The sequence below is a fragment of the Erpetoichthys calabaricus genome, chromosome 2, assembly GCF_900747795.2.
Source record: "Erpetoichthys calabaricus chromosome 2, fErpCal1.3, whole genome shotgun sequence".
NCBI lineage: Eukaryota > Metazoa > Chordata > Cladistia > Polypteriformes > Polypteridae > Erpetoichthys > Erpetoichthys calabaricus.
This window is the reverse complement of record NC_041395.2, coordinates 195,874,662-195,893,295: the sequence shown is the minus strand read 5'-3', so window position 1 is coordinate 195,893,295 and position 18,634 is coordinate 195,874,662.

Here is an 18,634-nt window from a genome sequence, read left to right as displayed (position 1 = left end):
ACAATACTGACTTCATCACAAGGTAAACAAACATGTTAATATATTCTGTACTAGAGCAACCTCCAGTGTATCAAACTTCTATAAATAGTGTTTTTTGTTTAGTTTTCCTTTCAGAGACAAATTAAACGTATTTTAACTATGTCATTATTATGTTATCCTTAAAAGTCACTGTAGTAAAAAGGATCCCCCTACCCAAATGTATCCCCAGTGTCAAACTTTTGGGTCTCAATGTAGTCTAATGTCTCTTCCTATGTGTAGAAAATTTTGTTAAAATTGGACCCTTTATGTGCAACCGTGTAAAGAACAAACACACACACCTTAAGGTTTATATATTAGTTAATGCATAAGCCTATCATTTAATGTCCTTTTGAAGGAAACATTAATTTCTTATTATGTGACCCACTTGGCTTATTGAAAATTAGGATTGGGACCATCAGTTAAAAAATGTTGAGAACGACTGAGCTAAAGGAACATTCATAGAATATTCATCAGGAAAGCCTGCTCCATCACAGGGCAAACCTTGAACACTCGAGAAGCTGTTGTGGGAAAGAGGATGGTGGCAAAAAATTGGATGACATCATGAAAAACACCCTTCATCCCCTCCAGGAGGCACTCTCTTGGAGCACTTTTAGCCACAGGATTGTTCCACCACGGTGTGCTAAGAAGTGCATCTGGGGGTCTTTTCTGCCCACTGCTTTTAGGCAAATCAGTGCTTTCTCCTGATTTACTCTTTATGTTCATTTGGAAGTATATGCATAATATCCATTTTTTTATTTACTTATTTATCTATCTATCGATTTAGCTGTACCGTGTCTCTGGTGGATTTTTATTTAGGGGATAACACAATCTTGCACAGAGGTCAATTTAATATTAAACTATACAAAATTAGTCGTTACTGAAACTTTTTCATGGGTATGATCTTGTAAAAAGTAAGGACTATGAAAAAGAAAGACAGAACCAAATTAATTTAATGGGCACATCTTTTCACACATTCACTCACTGGCACTACACAGTCATCAATTGAGACTTTTGATAGGAGCACATGATAGTTTGAGGAAGAGCATGTTAGCTTCACAATGAAGGCACCCCAACATGGAATCAAGATAGGATTTAAGAGATGTGAGGCACAAAATAAAGATATGTTATATTATTGGTCAAAGAATGACTTGTAGTTTAAGTATTTCAAGTACATATCTCCTATGGAAGGCCACGTGGCTGCAGTAGTTGTTAAAAAAACTGAAAACATAATGGGGCAGCAGAATCATATAATAGATTAATTTGATTTTTTACTAAATAATACTGTCACATATAGATGAAAAACTATGGTGCATTTTAGGCCAATGTTAATGTAGGATAAAGCTAATCTAATTGAACAGAAAAAACAAAGGGTATTCAGTCTTCTCATGAAGTACTACTGTTTAAAATACATAATAGCAGGTTTGAATGGGGCTAAAATACCATGAGGTACAAGTGTCCCTAATATAGTGAGTGAGACATTCTCTTGTTCCACTTCCCTAACCACCTCCACATACTGACTTGCAATAACTGACATTTCTCTAGGTTACAGTATACAGACCCCACACACATTAGCTGAAAATATCAGCAATCTGGAGCTTAAAGGTTCTTCAGATGTACATCAATAGGAAACAAAAAACAAACCACAGAGTAAAATTCTGAACTGTTTTTACATGCATGGTGATGGATAAATACCTGTATCCTTAAATAATGCTAAATTGTTTTCATATAGCTGAATATTTTGTTTACATTTACATGAATTAACTTGTTGTAAATTTCAGCTTCTTCCTTTCAGCCTTTAAAGAACTACATAATTGCCCTGTTTTATGTACACTAATTATACATAAGTCTATTTTGGAGTTCCCACGTGGAATTTGAGAAAAGCTGTTCAGCCTTGAAAGTATGGTAGTGCTATAATTTTTCTTTCAGCTCTTTAATTAAAACTAAAAGGTTTCGTGTGTGTGTGTGTGAGTGCAAATGCATGTGTGGTAGGCTTTGTGAGCGGAAGAAATATTTTAATTTTATTGCTGTGTAATCTGCAATGAAAAAGGGTAGCTTAAATATTTTCCTATTAAGTAATTATTACACAAAGACAATTTTGTTTCTTTTTCTGTACAGAAACCTATGCAATAAAATTTCTACAGCACATACTGTAGGGATACGATTGACTATGTGTGTGTCAAACACACCACAAAGAAGCCACAGTGGGGCACTATTGTTAACTTTTAAAAATGTTGGAATATTGTGGAATAAATTAAATATTTCGCTGAAAAAATCATTACATTTTGCATCCTGGAGTTTAGGACATCCTGATCCTTTATGTTGTTAGTTCATTTTCAGACCAGGCCCTTCATCCAATACTTTCATTACCACACCTAAGTAGTTCTTTCTTTTAATTTGGAGCTTTTCTTCATTTTAAATACAATGACCAGCCAGCTGTTTTACAAAGGCTTGCCAAAAAAGCAGTGAGCGGAAAACTGTAGGGGTCAGAAGACTTGTGGTTTTAGGGCAACATTTCATGATTAAAAAAAAAAAACAAAAAAACCCCAAAAATATCAAGGGCAGTGAGTCTAAGGAAAGTCAATTCTTGGACCCCCTGAATACTTACTGAACACTTTGACTCTGCTGCCTCTGTGACAAACAGCCCAAGTATATTTTCGCTTTTAGGGTGCCAACACATCCTCTGCATGGCATATGTATGTTGTCCCTGTGTTTCTGGAAGATATTTTAATTTCCTCTCTCATTCTAAAGTCATGTGTGTTAGTCAATATGAAAACTCTACAATGTCAAGGTGTGGAAGTCAATGGGAGTTGGATGTATGTGAAAGTGTACCTTGCCATGGAGTGAGCCCAAACATTCCAGGATGGGCTCTAATGCACATACTGTACCCTTAATAGAAACAGCATGTTCTACAAATGGATGGATGTGCAGGTAGGATTCTGTGGCAACTGGAGAACATCATCAGGATAGGAGAATAAGGGGTAGGGTAGAAACAAAAAATTTGGTGAATATTTTGAGGTGGAAAATTGGGCAGGTTACATAATGTGAATACAGCAATCCCTCACTATATCGCGCTTCGACCTTCGCGGCTTCACTCTATTGCGGATTTTATATATAAGCATATCTAAATATATAATGCGGATTTTTCACTGCTTTGCGGGTTTCTGCGGACAATGGGTCTTTTTACTTCTGGTACATGCTTCCTCAGTTGGTTTCCCCAGTTGATTTCATACAAGGGACGCTATTGGTGGATGGCTAAGGAGCTACCCAGTCAGAGCACACAGTTAAGTTCCTGTGTGCTGATTGGCTCAGCGACGAAATTCGATTCTGCTGCGTTATCCAGCAAGTCTCGTCTCACTCATTCAGCATCAACGTGCATCGCTGTATAAAGAGTTAACTTTTGTGCTCTTTTGTGTTTATCTTTGTGCATAGTCAAGCTCTTCGTTATGGCTCCAAAACGATCTGCTCTTGCTACTGTTTCAGGGGCCGTGCCCAAACGCCAATGGAAGATGCTAACGAATGCCGAAAAAGTAAAAGTTTTGGATTTGTTGAAGAAAGGGAACAGCTACACCGCTGTAGGACGCCATTACAGCATCAATGAATCCATGATTCCTTTTATTTAAAAAGGAGGAAAAGAATATAAGATCTATGGCCCCAGTGTCCTTTAACCAGGGCGCAAAACGAGTTGTAAGTGGATGTAATAAGGCGGTAGTCCGGATGAAATCTGCTTTAGGGATTTGGATTGAAGACTGCCGGAAGAAGAACAATGGCGGTGCTACACAGTTGCCTAAAGAGGCTCATTGAGAAGAGCTGTAATGCTCTCCTTTGTTGCGCAGTAAAATTAAACTCATCGTTATCGGACAAGTCGTCGTGTCATTGTTGGTGAGTAACCATAATTAATTTTCTACGTACAGTACTTAGTACATGTACGTACGTTTAGTGTCACTGTACACACATTTTACTATATACAATTTTTCTTACATTGTACGTATTTATTGCTGGTGGCCTGTCTATCGTAATGGCTGTAACATATGTGATATCGGAGATGCTCGATATCTTTAAAATAATATTTAGGTTTTACTGTATATAAACAGTGTGTTTACATACATAATTTCAACGAATCTTACCTAATATCTAAGAGCATACAAAGAGTTTATGCTGTATAACTGTGCGGGAAACGTTTATAAGAGTGTGGGAGAGTTCATAAGGGCTTAAAATATATAAAAATAACCATAAAAACATATAGTTTTTACTTTGTGGATTTCCACCTTTCGTGGGGGGTTCTGGAACGCAACCCCCATGATCGAGGAGGGATCACTGTAGATAATGTGAAGCACACACACACACATATACACAGATACCCTCACTTCTCAGTCTCTACCCTCTTCCCTCCATCTTAAACCTATAAACCCTCTCCCTGCCAGGGGAGTCTTTACAGCAACTCATATCCTAATCTAAGTTTGGTCTGTGGCAGGGTGCGGCTTTTAAACCTGATCTGGGTCTTTTTCTAGGGCAATCCTCAGAATAGCTTGCAGGGTTATGAATGCCATTGAAATGTTCTGGCACTCTCACTTCAGGGATCTCACTTGCACCCACAGGTATACCAACTTCTGTAATGTCTCTAACTTCCATTAAAAAGTAATGCACTCTTGATAGCCACCTTCTGTATATATTCAGCAGGGTTACATTTGCTCCTAGCTCAGGAGTGGGCAAACCTTTTGGCTCAGGGGCCACATTGACTTTTAAAATTTGACAGACGGGCCGGGCCAGCACTAGATGCATACATATCAAACATAAACATAAAAAAGGCATTACAGTGTTAATGTTTACATTCAATTTTAGTGGGAACAGTGTTGTTGATCACCCTTTTTTGCCAGTGCATCGAAGTCTGGTGTTAGTTTTGCTGTGGCAATTCTCAGAACAGATCTGAGGTGTTCATTGCTCAAATGGGATTTGTGGGGTGCTTTGTTGGTGTTCATAACACTAAAAGTCTGTTCACACACATACGTAGAGCCAAACAACACCAGCATCCTCTGTGCCATCTTCTGGATGTTTGGAAATTTGGCTGCGCTTAATGAAGCATAAATCTCATCCAGTTTAAGAGAGTTGAACTTCTCCTTTAAGACGGTGTCACATTGGAGATCAATCAGTTCCAAGTGCAACTCCTGTGGCGCCGTTTCAGGGTCCTGTGTGAAGGGACATGACACCAGCTGCAGTGACTTGTAAATTTTTCCAAAATCAGAGAACCAACGGCAGAATTCTCCATGCAGGTCGTCCAGTGATTTCCTATATTTTTTCACAAGTCGAGGGGTCTCTTTCAGAGTAGCCAGTGTGGGGAAATGAGCGAATGAGTTGTTTGACATTTGCTTTGAGAATAAAGCTAGCTTGGTTTTGAAGGCTCTAACGTTTGTGTACATTTCATGCACAAACTGGTCTTTCCCTTGTAGCTTCACGTTCAGCTCATTCATGTGTGTCAGCATGTCCACAACAAAAGCTAAATTACAAAGCCAAACTGTGTCACTCAGCTCAGGAAAATTGTCAGCTTTCTCAAGTAGCTCCAAATATGAGATAATCTCCTGTTTGAGCTCCCACACTTGTTGACATACTTTCCCCAAACTTAACCAGCGGACATTGGAGTGGTAAAGCAAGTCCTGGTGATCAGCGTCAATTTCTTCAAAAAACGCAATAAACTGACGACGCTGAAGTCCCTTCGCTCGAATTAACGAGTTTTACAACTGTCTTCACTATGTAGTCAAGCTGCAATACGAATTTACGCAGTGCTTCCTGGTGGATTAGGCAGTGTAAGAAAATTACCTCCTGCTCAGGGTTGTCCTCCTTCACCCTTTCCTGGATTCTTTTGAACGTTTTTTCCAGTCAGATTTGGCGATCCATCTGTGGTACTCCAATGTAGCTTGTGCCTATTTATGACCCCCGACACTCTGTCATACAAGTCCTCTCCCCGCGTTTTCCCCTTTAGGGATTCCATGGCCAAAAACTCCTCCGTTATCTCAAAATTGTTATTAATCTCTCTTATAAAAATTAAAAGTTGAGCGGTGTCCTTTATGTCATTACTTTCATCCAGTGCCAAGGAATATAATGTAAATGACTCCGCTTTTTTGTTTAACTTGCTAGCTAAGTCTTCGTCAATTAGCTCAACAGGGCGAGTCACTGTCCTACGTGATAAGCTAACTTTTTCAAATTTGTTCTTGCTCTCAGGAGACAAGATACCTGCTGTCTCTACCATGCACTCTTTGAGAAACTCCCCTTCGGAGAAAGACTTGCTGGTCTTTGCTAATTTGAATGCCAGCACTTAACTTGCCTTCGTGCTTGATTCTTGGATGGCAGTTTGTCGGATAAAGGTGTTTGCTGAGCCTGCAAACTAGCTGCCAAACTCTGAGCGGTAGCCGTCCGTTCTTGCGTTGACTGGTTGTTAGCATAATTAGCATGCTTGGTGGAAAAGTGACGGCTGATGTTGTATTCCTTTAAAACCACAACAGTTTCTAGGCAAATAAGACATACAGCCTTTGACCGGACTTAAATGAAAAAGTATTTAGTTGTCCATTCCTTATTAAACACTCGGCACTCACTGTCGACTTTTCTTTTCTTTGGCCCACTCATTGTTGCAGATGGGTTCAGAGCAGTAGCAGAGTAATAACAGAGAGTAACCCGGGCTCTGCAAAATCAAGTCAATGTATCACTGCGCCTAATGCACCACCTGGTGGAACGCCAGGCATTACAGGACAAGGTCAAATGAATGCAGTCATAATTATGATATGATTTGATTTGGGCAATTTTGTACCAATCTTCGACGGGCCGGATTAAAAAGACCAACGGGCCGAATGTGGCCCGCGGGCCATAGTTTGCCCACCCCTGTTCTAGCTATACATCTGCATGTGCTCTCCTGGCTTACAACCATTTTCCTATAACTTATCTTACACTGGAGTTGCTACTTACAGTGCAACCAAATGAACAAGTGACACCTGCACTCCTGGATTGCCTAAGGGTCAGTAGCATTACTTCCTCCATATTGATCCTCTGAACTGAGACCTCCATGGTAGTGTGCTGAGCCCCCTTCTATATTCCTTGTTCACCTTTGACTGTGTGGCCAGACTCAGCTGTAACTCCATCATTACATCTTCTGATGACATCACCAACAAATAAGAGAAGATAGCAGTGGTGTCAGGACAACAATATTTCCTTTATAGACAGGAAAACTAAAAAAAACTTGTCCTTGATTTGAGAAAGCAGAAGACAAACCATACTCCTGTCTACCTCAGAAGAGATTCTGTGGAAAGAGTCTGCAGATTTGAATTTCCTGAAGTCACCATCATTGATAATCTTAAGTGGGCACAGTACATCTTGACTAACGTCAAGAAGGCTCATCAGATGTCTGAGGAAAGCCTGGTTGGATCCATCTACACTCATCAGTTTCTGCAGATGCATAATGGAGTCACTCCTCACTTGCTGCATGACATTCTGGTGATGCTGCATGTTGGGCACTGCAAACATCACAGTGAATAGTGAGTTTGGTTTAAAATATTACTTGTGTGGAGTTTTCTTCTACTTAGAATGGCAAACAGTGTTATTTAACACTAGAAATAAACTTGCAATCCCGGGCCACCTTAAATTCCTTCGCACCTCTCCATCAGCGTCTTTTGTTTTGTAAATGTGTCGATCAGCACAAGCAGCAAAGAGCCTACTATTCCACCACCCCACCCCATACGCAGCTCAACTTGGGCAAAAAGTTCATGCATTACATGTGTGTTCCGGGTCTACAACTATCTATGTAAATGTAGGATGCTTGGAAATGTGAGAAATGCAAGAAATGTTGAACACAAACCTAAAACAAACTTTTTTCATGTTACACTACTAACGACAAAATGTAGACGTGAAGTGTATAATGTGTGAAGACTGAAGTCCAAATATCACATAAACACTTTCTCAACAGGTACACAGATAATAAAACAAGTGTGCTTTTATTATAAATATAACAGAAGAAAAAGAAATTGGGTTAGGGTACAACACTGACATGACTGCTTGGGTGGTGCAGAGGTAAGAACTGCTGACTAATAATCAAGAGGTCATGGGTTTGACCCCAGCAGCATCCCAGAATTATTGTTTTGAGTTGTGAGCTGCTCTTATTGTTACTATTATACAATAAAACCAAATATTTGATTAGTGCCTTTAACAGCTGGTGTAAATTTATGGTACTTGTAAAGGTTAGCGTTTATTTTATTTTTTTTTCAGTTTTATTCTCTCAGTCACGTTCATGCTCCCCTGATCTGACACTGCTGTTTTCAAATAAAGATGTGCTATAACAGAGGTGAACTCAGATGAGGGTGAGGATTCTACATCGGAGAGCGAGAACTGTTGTGTTTTGGGTCCTGAGTTGCACAAATCATACATAAGAAGAGTTCTCTTTAAATCATACTTTCTTCTTTGAGTTTTAGGAACAAGCTTTGAAGTATTTTTTGTAATACAGAGACAAAAACTGTACACAGTGTTCCAGGTAAGGCTTTATTAGTGCATTAAATTGCTTAAGCATATTGCCCTTTGACTTGCACTTTCTACATTATGGTATATAACGTAACATTCTGTTAGCCTTCTTAATGCCTTCTGTAGACTTTTTAGATGTAGATAGTGATGATTCCAGTATGAGTCATATGTCTTTCTCATTAGTTGTACTATCAAGTTGCAAACCTCCCACTGCATATATAAATCTAACATGCTTTCTTCCTATGTCTAATACTTTACATTCACTTATTTAAATTTCATCTGCCACAGATCTGTCCGTGTATATATGCTGTCCAAGTTCCTGTGTAGTGATTTTGTTCATTATAAATTATTTACCATTATTTGTAGTTCAGAGTTAAGCCGAATGATTTCTGAGGTGTTCAGAGACATACTGTCTGCTCAAATCCAGCTAAATGCAGTCAAATTGATTGGGCGGCGTTTCATGATACAGATGGACAATGACCCAAAACAAACAGCCAAAGCAACCCAGGAGTTTATTAAAGCAAAGAAGTGGAAAATTCTTGAATGGCCAAGTCAGTCACCTGATCTTAACCCAATTGAGCATGCATTTCACTTGTTGAAGACTAAACTTCAGACAGAAAGGCCCACAAACAAACAGCAACCGAAAGCCGCTGCAGTAAAGACCTGGCAGAGCATTAAAAAGGAGGAAACCCAGCATCTGGTGATGTCCATGAGTTCAAGACTTCAGGCTGTCATTGCCAGCAAAGGGTTTTCAACCAAGTATTAGAAATGAACATTTTTTTTCCAGTTATTTAATTTGTCCAATTACTTTTGAGCCCCTGAAATGAAGGGATTGTGTTAAAAAATGCTTTAGTTGCCTCACATTTTTATGCAATCGTTTTGTTCACCCCACTGAATTAAAGCTGGAAGTCTGCACTTCAACTGCATCTGAGTTGTTTCATTTAAAATTCATTGTGGTAATGTACAAAAATTAGAAAAAAGTTGTCTCTGTCCAAATATTTATGGACCTAACTGTATATTAAAAAGAGCAGTGGCTCCAGCACTGACCCCTGAGGAAACGGCACTTTTAACATCACCTCACCGTAAGCCTTTGTTCTCAGAATTTGAGCCAATTTTTCAATCCTCTATGCACAGATCTCCTGAGCACTCACTTTTTTTAGTTTGATCACTATAGGATGAAGTGGGCCTTGCCCATTCTGCTAGTCTTTAGTGGCACACCAGGCATGTTAAGTGAGTAGATTTAACAGGGATGAAGAAATTCAGCTTCACCTTTCATTCCAAAAGATGTGACTGATCAACAGGTTGTACCAATTTCAGCCTGCACTTCATCTGATAACAAAGATGCAGATCAGAGCTAAACTCATCAAAATGCGCCAAATGGACACTCAAGTCCAAATAAAAAGCTATCACACAACAAATGACAACTGTTATGGACAAAATAACATGCATATGAGAAGGCACTCAATTTGCAACTTAAGTGACTTTAGTCACTAGCTGCACTTATCTCTCTAGAGGAAAATCTGTTGGCATGCTTAAAAATGAGTTCTTGCACTCTCTGAAATAACCTCTCTCTGAAGCTTAAAGCTGATGAACCTCTCTTTTCCTGGAGAACTGAAAGTTGAAAATCTCTTCTCTTTGTAGACATGAAAGCTGAGGTTGCAGCCAGTACTTTAATGAAGAAACTTCAGCATGTAAAGTCTTGTGCCAGAAAGAGTGATTCTTTTCCCTATGAAGCTGCAGACAACATAGCAAAATGGGTAACTGAGGAAAGCAAAGAATACCACGAACACAGGACCAAATTGCAAAGAGAGAGTATACTCCAGCGCAAGGAGAACCCAGAGCAAGAACAACAAAACCTCCACAGAACATCAGATATCATTCTTACAGACTTGGCGTCAAAAAACTGTTTATCTGTGCCAAGGCAAATAAGAACTCTAAATAGCCAGTAAACAGTCAGCCTCTTCTGTGTTACATGCTTGTCTGACTTGTCTTTTTGCATCCTGTCATAGAACTCAATATACAGTATATATACAGTAAGCAGTTATGATATTTATCTAATCCTTGTTTTTATCAACAAATTGTATTATTCTGTTTCTTAAAACAAGTTTGTTTCAGTTACCTTGATGTAAGTCTAACAGCCAGAGACTGCCTCAGACAGAGTAACGGGAGGTAAGTAAAGTGAGAGCCTTACCAAATTATTTAATTAATTTCCAGCATTGCTGAAGACAGAACTGGTAATTCATCAACCAATTTAAATTTCATCCTTTTTCTACTTCACTAACCTTTCATGTGATACCTTGTCAAAATCTTTCTGAAAATCAAGATACAGTAAATGACATCATAATCCCCTGTCTGGACATGTGCTTAATATTTACTAATACATCTGTTATTGACATGTGATGCTCATTCTTCTCCTTAAGAATTTCTTTCTTTTAATTTACCCATGATACATGTTAAACTTAGTGGCCTATAGTTACTTGGATCAGCCTAAATCACACTTTTTATTTAATGAGATAATATTTACTAGCTTTGATTTTTTTGGAATTTCCCCCAAAAATAGTCATTTTCAAAAAATATGTGACCTGGTTTTGTTTATATGCTCACTAACTTCCTTAAGCACACTAGGATAAAGTATGCATGACAATAAATCTGAACCTTTACTTGAACTTGAACTTTAGGGAAATTTCCAGTCATCAGTTCTCTGTTATGCCAATCACTCTCCTGACCCTGGCAACCTTTGGCAATATTTGTATATTTCCTAAATGTATTCATTACATGGTCTGTGAGGCTGAAGTCATTCCTGGCAGTTTTCGGCACAAGACTGGGACCAGCCCTCAACAGCAGTCCATCTTCTAGCTCACCAGCACACAGTTGGCTTGTGTGTTCATCTTTGAGCTGTGAGAGGAAATTGGATTACCTGGACAAAGTCAATGTTGTCTCCCCGTGTCTCCGTGGGTTTCCTCCGGGCGCTCCGGTTTCCTCCCACAGTCCAAAGACATGCAGGTTAGGTTTACTGGCGATTCTAAATTGGCCCTAGTGTGTGCTTGGTGTGTGGGTGTGTTTGTGTGTGTCCTGAGGTGGGTTGGCACCCTGCCCGGGATTGGTTCCTGCCTTGTGCCCTGTGTTGGCTGGGATTGGCTCCAGCAGACCCCTGTGACCCTGTGTTTGGATTCAGCGGGTTGGAAAATGGATGGATGGATGGAAGTCAATGTGGACACAGGGAGGGTGGGCAAACTCCACATAGATAGTAAGTGGGCAAGGACTGAAATCCAAATATCTGTGTCACCATACTTATACAGTATGTGTCTCAATTGTTCATTCAAGTAGTCATCTTATTAATGTTATGAAGAGTGGTAGCTTCAGTTCCTTTACAAAAATTAAATTGAAATCTTGTGGGATTTGAAGAGTAAAGCTGTTTGAACTAAGTGAGCCTTTGAAAGAAGGTGAATCTTTTTTGTGCAATAAATTGTAAATGCAAATTTCCATTCTTCCATACAAATGCATGCAGTTGCCTTTTTGGTAAACAAATGCCTGGGGCAAAAAAAGAGTACAAAGACAGAAAGAGCTTAATAGGTATATTTTAACTAACGTGAAATATCAGCAGTGGTTAGTCAGGGAACATTTACCACATTAAGGGTAATCAACGCCCAACGATGTATAACATACAGAGATTAACCCTACCTTCCTGTTTTAGCCAATTAAGACTAAAGTCTGTACTATTAATAAGGCCACTACCCAGGTTCAAGTAAGAGATGGACATACCTCAGTCCCCTGTAGTAATGGAAAACTGGGATACGAAGACAGGAGCAAGTAGATGCACAATGAATCTCAAAGCTTTTGAGCAAAAGTGCAAGGCTCCCTTAATAAACATGGCAGAGGATTTTAAGTAAAGCAGCCAATTTAATCCTCTGTGGTCACTGCTGTTTCTTGCACACCACAGACATATATGGATTTACCCAAAACATATTTAAATCTTTGAGGTTTTTTTTAAAAAAAAAAAAAACTAAAACACTTCAGCCAACTTTTTATAATGCATTTTCAACATAATAATAGCTTTTATCTCCGGAAAGCAGAAAGAAATGAGATTAACAAGATTATGGAAGAGATAATGTTGAAAAGGGTTTTAAAAAGACCACACAGGACTAGAAACATACACATGCTCTGGCTGACATTTCACCTTAATCTTCTGGTTCTAAAAAAAAAAAAAAAAACAAACTTTTTGCCCGGTTAATGTCTGTTTGCTGGGTGGCCAACACCGGAAACCCCTGGGAAACCAGTGTGAAATTGTAATAGTGTGGTGAAATTGACTTGGTACAAACAAATTCACTGTTGTCTACCATCAGTTAAAAAAAAAATTTATCTAAAGGGCAATCCTACAACGACCTAAATCAGAAGGTGGCATGGCTTTGCCAAATTTTCAATTTTATTACTGGGTGGCAAATATACAACCCATAAAAACCTGGACATTGACACAAATAGAAGAACACACACTAGCCTGGTTTGCAATAGAAATGAAATCCTGCAGTACCTCTTTATATTCCTTGCTTTGTACACCACTAAATACTAGGTATTGCCAATATACTAACAACCCATTTGTCCTTCATTCACTCAGAATATGGAACCAATGTAGGAAGCACTTTAAGTTACAGAGTAGTTTATCTGTGAAACCTCTACATGATAACCACCTTCTTCCACACTCTCAAACTTACACAGTTTTTAATGTTTGGAAAACATTTTAAAAAATAAGATTAAATCATTTAGAGATTTTAATATAAATAATAGCTTTGGATCCTACAAACAATTACACTCCAAATTTAGCTTCCCCTTAACACAATTTTTCCATTATCTACAAATTAGAAACTTTGCTAAATGAAATCAGCACAATTTTCCTCATCTCCCACCTATTTCTGTTCCAGAAGAAATGTTGCTCAGTCTTGAAGACTCAGACAGCATTTCTATAATATATAAAACCATTTGAAAATCCTTTCCTTTTAAAGGTCCCAGAGTACATTGGGAAAAGGATATTTTACTCAACATTTCAGAAAAGGAGTGGAAGGCAGCAGTGCACAGAATTCACTTTAGCTCCATACTGTGTGCCTGCACCAAATTAACATCATTTTGGACAAATTTTTTTAAATGCCTATCAGATAGCCTTGGTGTCACAATCCCTCCTAACCCATTAACAGCTGTGTTTGGTGTACTCCCAGATGGACATAAAGTGGAGAAGGACAAACAAACTGTAATTGACTTTATTTCACTACTAGCACGTAGACTTATCTTCCTCAACTCGAAGAATCCTAAACCACCTCTTTCAAGTCAGTGGGTAACCAATGTTATATACTATTTGAAATTGGAAAAAATGAAATTCTCACTTAAAGAATCAGTTCAAAACTTTTTTTTTAAACCTGACAGTATCTAATAAATAACATTTTAGAATAAGCATTGGGGAGAAGGACTCCTTTCCTTCTTTACTACTCTCAAAATTTAACTCTGGCTGTTGGCCTTCCTCTCTTTGGTGAATTGAATTTAGTTTAGTTAAGTTTGACTTGATTGTATGGAACGTTACATGCTTTTAATAAATTCAATGAAAGATTTAAAAAAAATGGTGCCTTATACTCTGCTGTGGATAACAAGATAAGAAGACTGCTAAGACTGATGGACTACGGATGTCCTTTTGTATTGATAGACTGACAGTTTTATTCGTTCTAGGCAAGCAAGATGGCCATGATGTATTTGAAATGAAATGACATATGCAGGTTGATATGTGGCCTTGTTCTTTACTATCATCTTATTAAAAAAGCAGGCTAGCACAATCATAAAAAAGTGTCAGGTCTTTGGGTCCTATTTTATAAAGCATAGACTTTGTCTTTTTGCTTAAGTTTCTCTATTTGTTAATCCTTTTTAGCTGTGTTTTGTATATTGTTTTTGCAACACTAATTCAGTGTCTTATATGTTTCGTTTGTTTGTTTCAGCACAGAGAGGGACTGTTTTCCTTATATGCAAAATAGGCAGATGCTAATGGCAACTGTGCAGGTTCATAAGGGATAAGTCTGCTCTTGAAAACATGAAAAAGGCCTTCATTATTAGCTTCTTTTTTGTAAAAAGCCTGTTAGTGTTTTATACCTTTATTTGCCATTTTCTTTGTATCTCTGTGACTCCTAAGCACTTTAGAAGTTCACCAGTATGTTTTGTGAATACTAATATTTGTATCTTTTTGTGCATGCTAGTCATGACAAAGTCACCCCGGTACACTGACTCAGAGCTGTCTTAACAGCATCATAGGCCCCTGGGCAAAGTAGTGTGCTGGGGTCCCTGTTTTGATAGCAAAACAGAAACATACATAGACATCAGAAACATCATGAACCCCTATGGTCCTGGGACCCCCGGCCAGCGCCCATTGTGCCCATATATTAAGACAGCCCTGAACTGTGCCTGCATTCTATAATAGGCTTGAGGCTTTACCCAGTGGCACAACCACCTCTAGATCCTGAGCAAGACCTCAAGCTTTTTGAACTTCTCCACTTGGGACAATTTCTCCTCTCTAAGATGTGGAGAACAAGCCTTTCTTTTCCCAGCAACAATTATGACTTTGGATTTGGACAACTGCATAATACCCAGCTGTGATGCACTGTGGTACTGTGGTCAGGGTCTGATAAGACCAAGATGAAAATATCCTTGATATACAGCAGAGATACAACTGTTTCTGCTTATTGCTGATCTTTTTTTCTCTGTTGTAACTTTGTACTGTTGATCTTTAGGGCGCAGCCATCTTTTTTAGCAGTCATGTGTATGTGATTTAGTTATAGTGTTTGACCTTTGGTCTTGTGCCTTTTGACTTTGGTTCTTGCTATATGTTTTGGACTTGTTTATCTGGTCTAACTGCCCTTGGGTTATGACTCCTGGCCTGTTTTTCATGACTCTGTGATTGTTGGTCCGTCTTTCTTCACTCCTGGTCCACTTCTCAATTGTCTTCTATTCTGGCTATGCCATTTCTCACCTGTGGTGATACTGGACATTCTTTGAGTATTATTGGCTGTGCATTCATATTTTCTCCATTGAAGTCAATTCAGGTGTAGCACAATGAAACATAGTAGAATTGATTTATGATCACTAAGTATTTAAATATGATCACTTGGTTGTCCAGTTCAGAACATTAGGGATGAAGCACTCTGGTTTTGGAGGGCTGGGTAAATGAATTTTTTCATTTGAAGTCTTTTTTTTGACAAACCTGAATCAAATTAATCTGGTTTCCATTTTTCCTGTTTTATGCTAACACGAATACTGAAAATTGATATGACAGTTCATTCAATCAGTCCCTATTAAGTGGTGTTATTTAACTAGAGGAATTATACAGACAGTTCTAAAACTAGACATCACAGTTCACTATCAATCCCTGTTCAACTGTGAGAAAGTGCTTAGCACACCCAGCTTCAGAAACAGGCTCAGCTTCTGCTCTTATCACTTCATGTTGGGAGTTTGCATATTCTCCTTATTTTTGGGTTATTTATCTTCATAAACTCGAGTATCACCTTACATTTCAAAGTGATGTGTCTCTACATTGGCCTACTGTAAATTATTACTCCCTAAAATGGCATCTGTGTGGATTTGTGTGTATTGCTGTACAGACATCCTTGACTCTCTGCAGTGGAACAATTGAACTGAGAATGAATGGGTAAATGAAATTTCAGCTGTAACTTTGTATAAGGTACATTTCATGGATCATGGGTAGGCTGTGGCCCACCTGGATTAGCAGGTTATTTGATGGATCATGGATATATTTATTATTAAAATCATGTTGATAGGGTATTCTCTTACACAATATGTAAGATAAAGGTAATCTCTACAGCATCTTTCATGTTGATCAGGACCAGAAAACTCCTCATGCACATGGCTGATGCTGCTTGAAACTGAGTGGCCATCCAATGCTCACTGGGGCAATGCAGATAACTTTCACAGATGTACAGGGTGCAGTTGCAAAACAGAGATCATCATTTAGTGGAAACTGGGCTAGAATTAATAGAGTAAGGATTAAACTTGCACATTTTTGAAAAGGAAATTCTGTCAAAGAAATATTTTGTCATCTTACCACTAAAATTAAGGAAGTGGGAAGTTGGTTATGAATTGGAATAAATGATTAGCATTATTCATGATCATATGAAAATCAAAATGAGGAATAGAGAAAGTGTGATTTTGTAATAAAATGAATGATTTTATCTCTTCTTCTTTTTTGTTGTTTCACCATCTGCGTTAAAAATCTGTATTGTTTTAAAGGGGATCTACAATGAGATTTCATACCAATACACATCTCAATATAAGTGTGAAGAAGAACTTGCTCTGACCTTGACAGGGAAGGCCTTAATTATTGTTCCTAACTTGACCAAAATCCTTTACTCTGCGGACCTTCACTTTTTTCCCAAAAATCCCATGATGTTTATATCCTTTACTGCTGATTTGATGTTTTCAGGCCACATTTTAAAATGTTAATTATGAGGAGTACAACACGGAGCCATGGCATTTTAAATACTACGCCCTTCTAAACCAACTGCCCACTTATTATGGTGGTAGCTGTGAAACTGGGGTACAGCACAATGGCTTTGTGATTATGTGAGAAGAGGAAGGAGAAAATGATGCTGTCAATAAAGTGGGGAGCAGAGTCATGGAAGAGATCTTGGCAATTCCATATCTGGATATGTCCACCTCCTTCTGTGTTAGCTCCCTGTCAGAGTGGTTTGATTGAATTATCCTGGCCCTGGGTCTTACACTCATGTCTTTGTCAGCTTTTTACAGGAGTCTTAATTTTTAACACCCCCCCAAAAAAAGGTTCCTGGAGCATGTTAAATTTGCGTAACTATCCCAATCATTAAAGGCTGTATGAATTTGTTTGGTGTCACATAAAAGTTTAAATTTATATAGAAACAATGCAAAAGATCTCACTGCTTTAAATGTCTTCACTGCTCTATGAAATGATCTTGGTGTATTACCAATATCCAAAAATGCTAGGAGGAATTCACTCAAAATGAGCATGTTATGAAGTTGTAACACATATTCTTGAGATATGTTGCTTTACCCAACTGTCTTTGGTTGATTTAACTCAAAGAGAATGTTCTTGGAGAGTTTATGTATCTCTTTCTAGAATAAGTAACATAATTTTGAGGGCTGGCATATCAGCTAAGTAATTTTATGTTTAAACAGAGCAAATAAATTTAATTGGCAAAAGACCACGAATCACACGTGTACATGTCAGGATGTCATACAGCAGTCTTGTCATGTGGTTAGGGTTTTCCCCAGATTCCGTTATTTTTTCTACACTTTCTGATGGGATATAAAGACAATAGGTTATTTTTTATATTTTCAGGATAATTTTCAGCCTTATTTACTCACAATTAGGTAGTTTGCATTAAGTAATTACTTTTTTTGACAAAGTATGACAAACAATATTTGGGGTCCCTGCTCCTTAGTGCAGTGCAAGAGAAAGTTAAACACTATACATATTGGTTCTTTTTAAAAATGCCAGAAATCTGGATATGGAAGTAATTCTGGGTTAATTTGGCTTCAATGAGATGGCAAGCATTTTGCACATAATGCATTACAAGAGGAGCCTTTTCCTTTCAGTGTGTTGATGGCTGATTATTTTGCACAAAAATGACATCATTCAGTGCAAATGGACATTTGATGGCATTTTTACAAATCATGCCTTTAGGCAAAGGATTGTACATTGATAGTTTATTATGTGAATTTAGTGATAAATAGAAATTAAAATTGACATAAATAAAATTAATAGGTGTGCATTTTATCAAGGTAAACGACTAGAGTTAATTTTCACTCTATTACATTAAGTTATACTGACCCTAGTAAATCAACTTTAACTAACCCTATTGAGTAAAAACTTAAGTTTAGCCAGTCCTAATAATTATATTTATGTAAAAAAGTATATGAATCTTAAGAAGCCTTCTTCTAGTTTGTTCTTGGAAACACCCAGAGGTGTATCCTTAAGTCACTGGAAGTTTTCATTTTTTAATTTGATGTTTTCAGAAGACTCAGCTTCGAGAATTAATGAGACTTCAGAAAATAGCATTAGAAACTGTGAGGCTATCACTAAGAAAATCAAAAGCCAGCTGTGCAG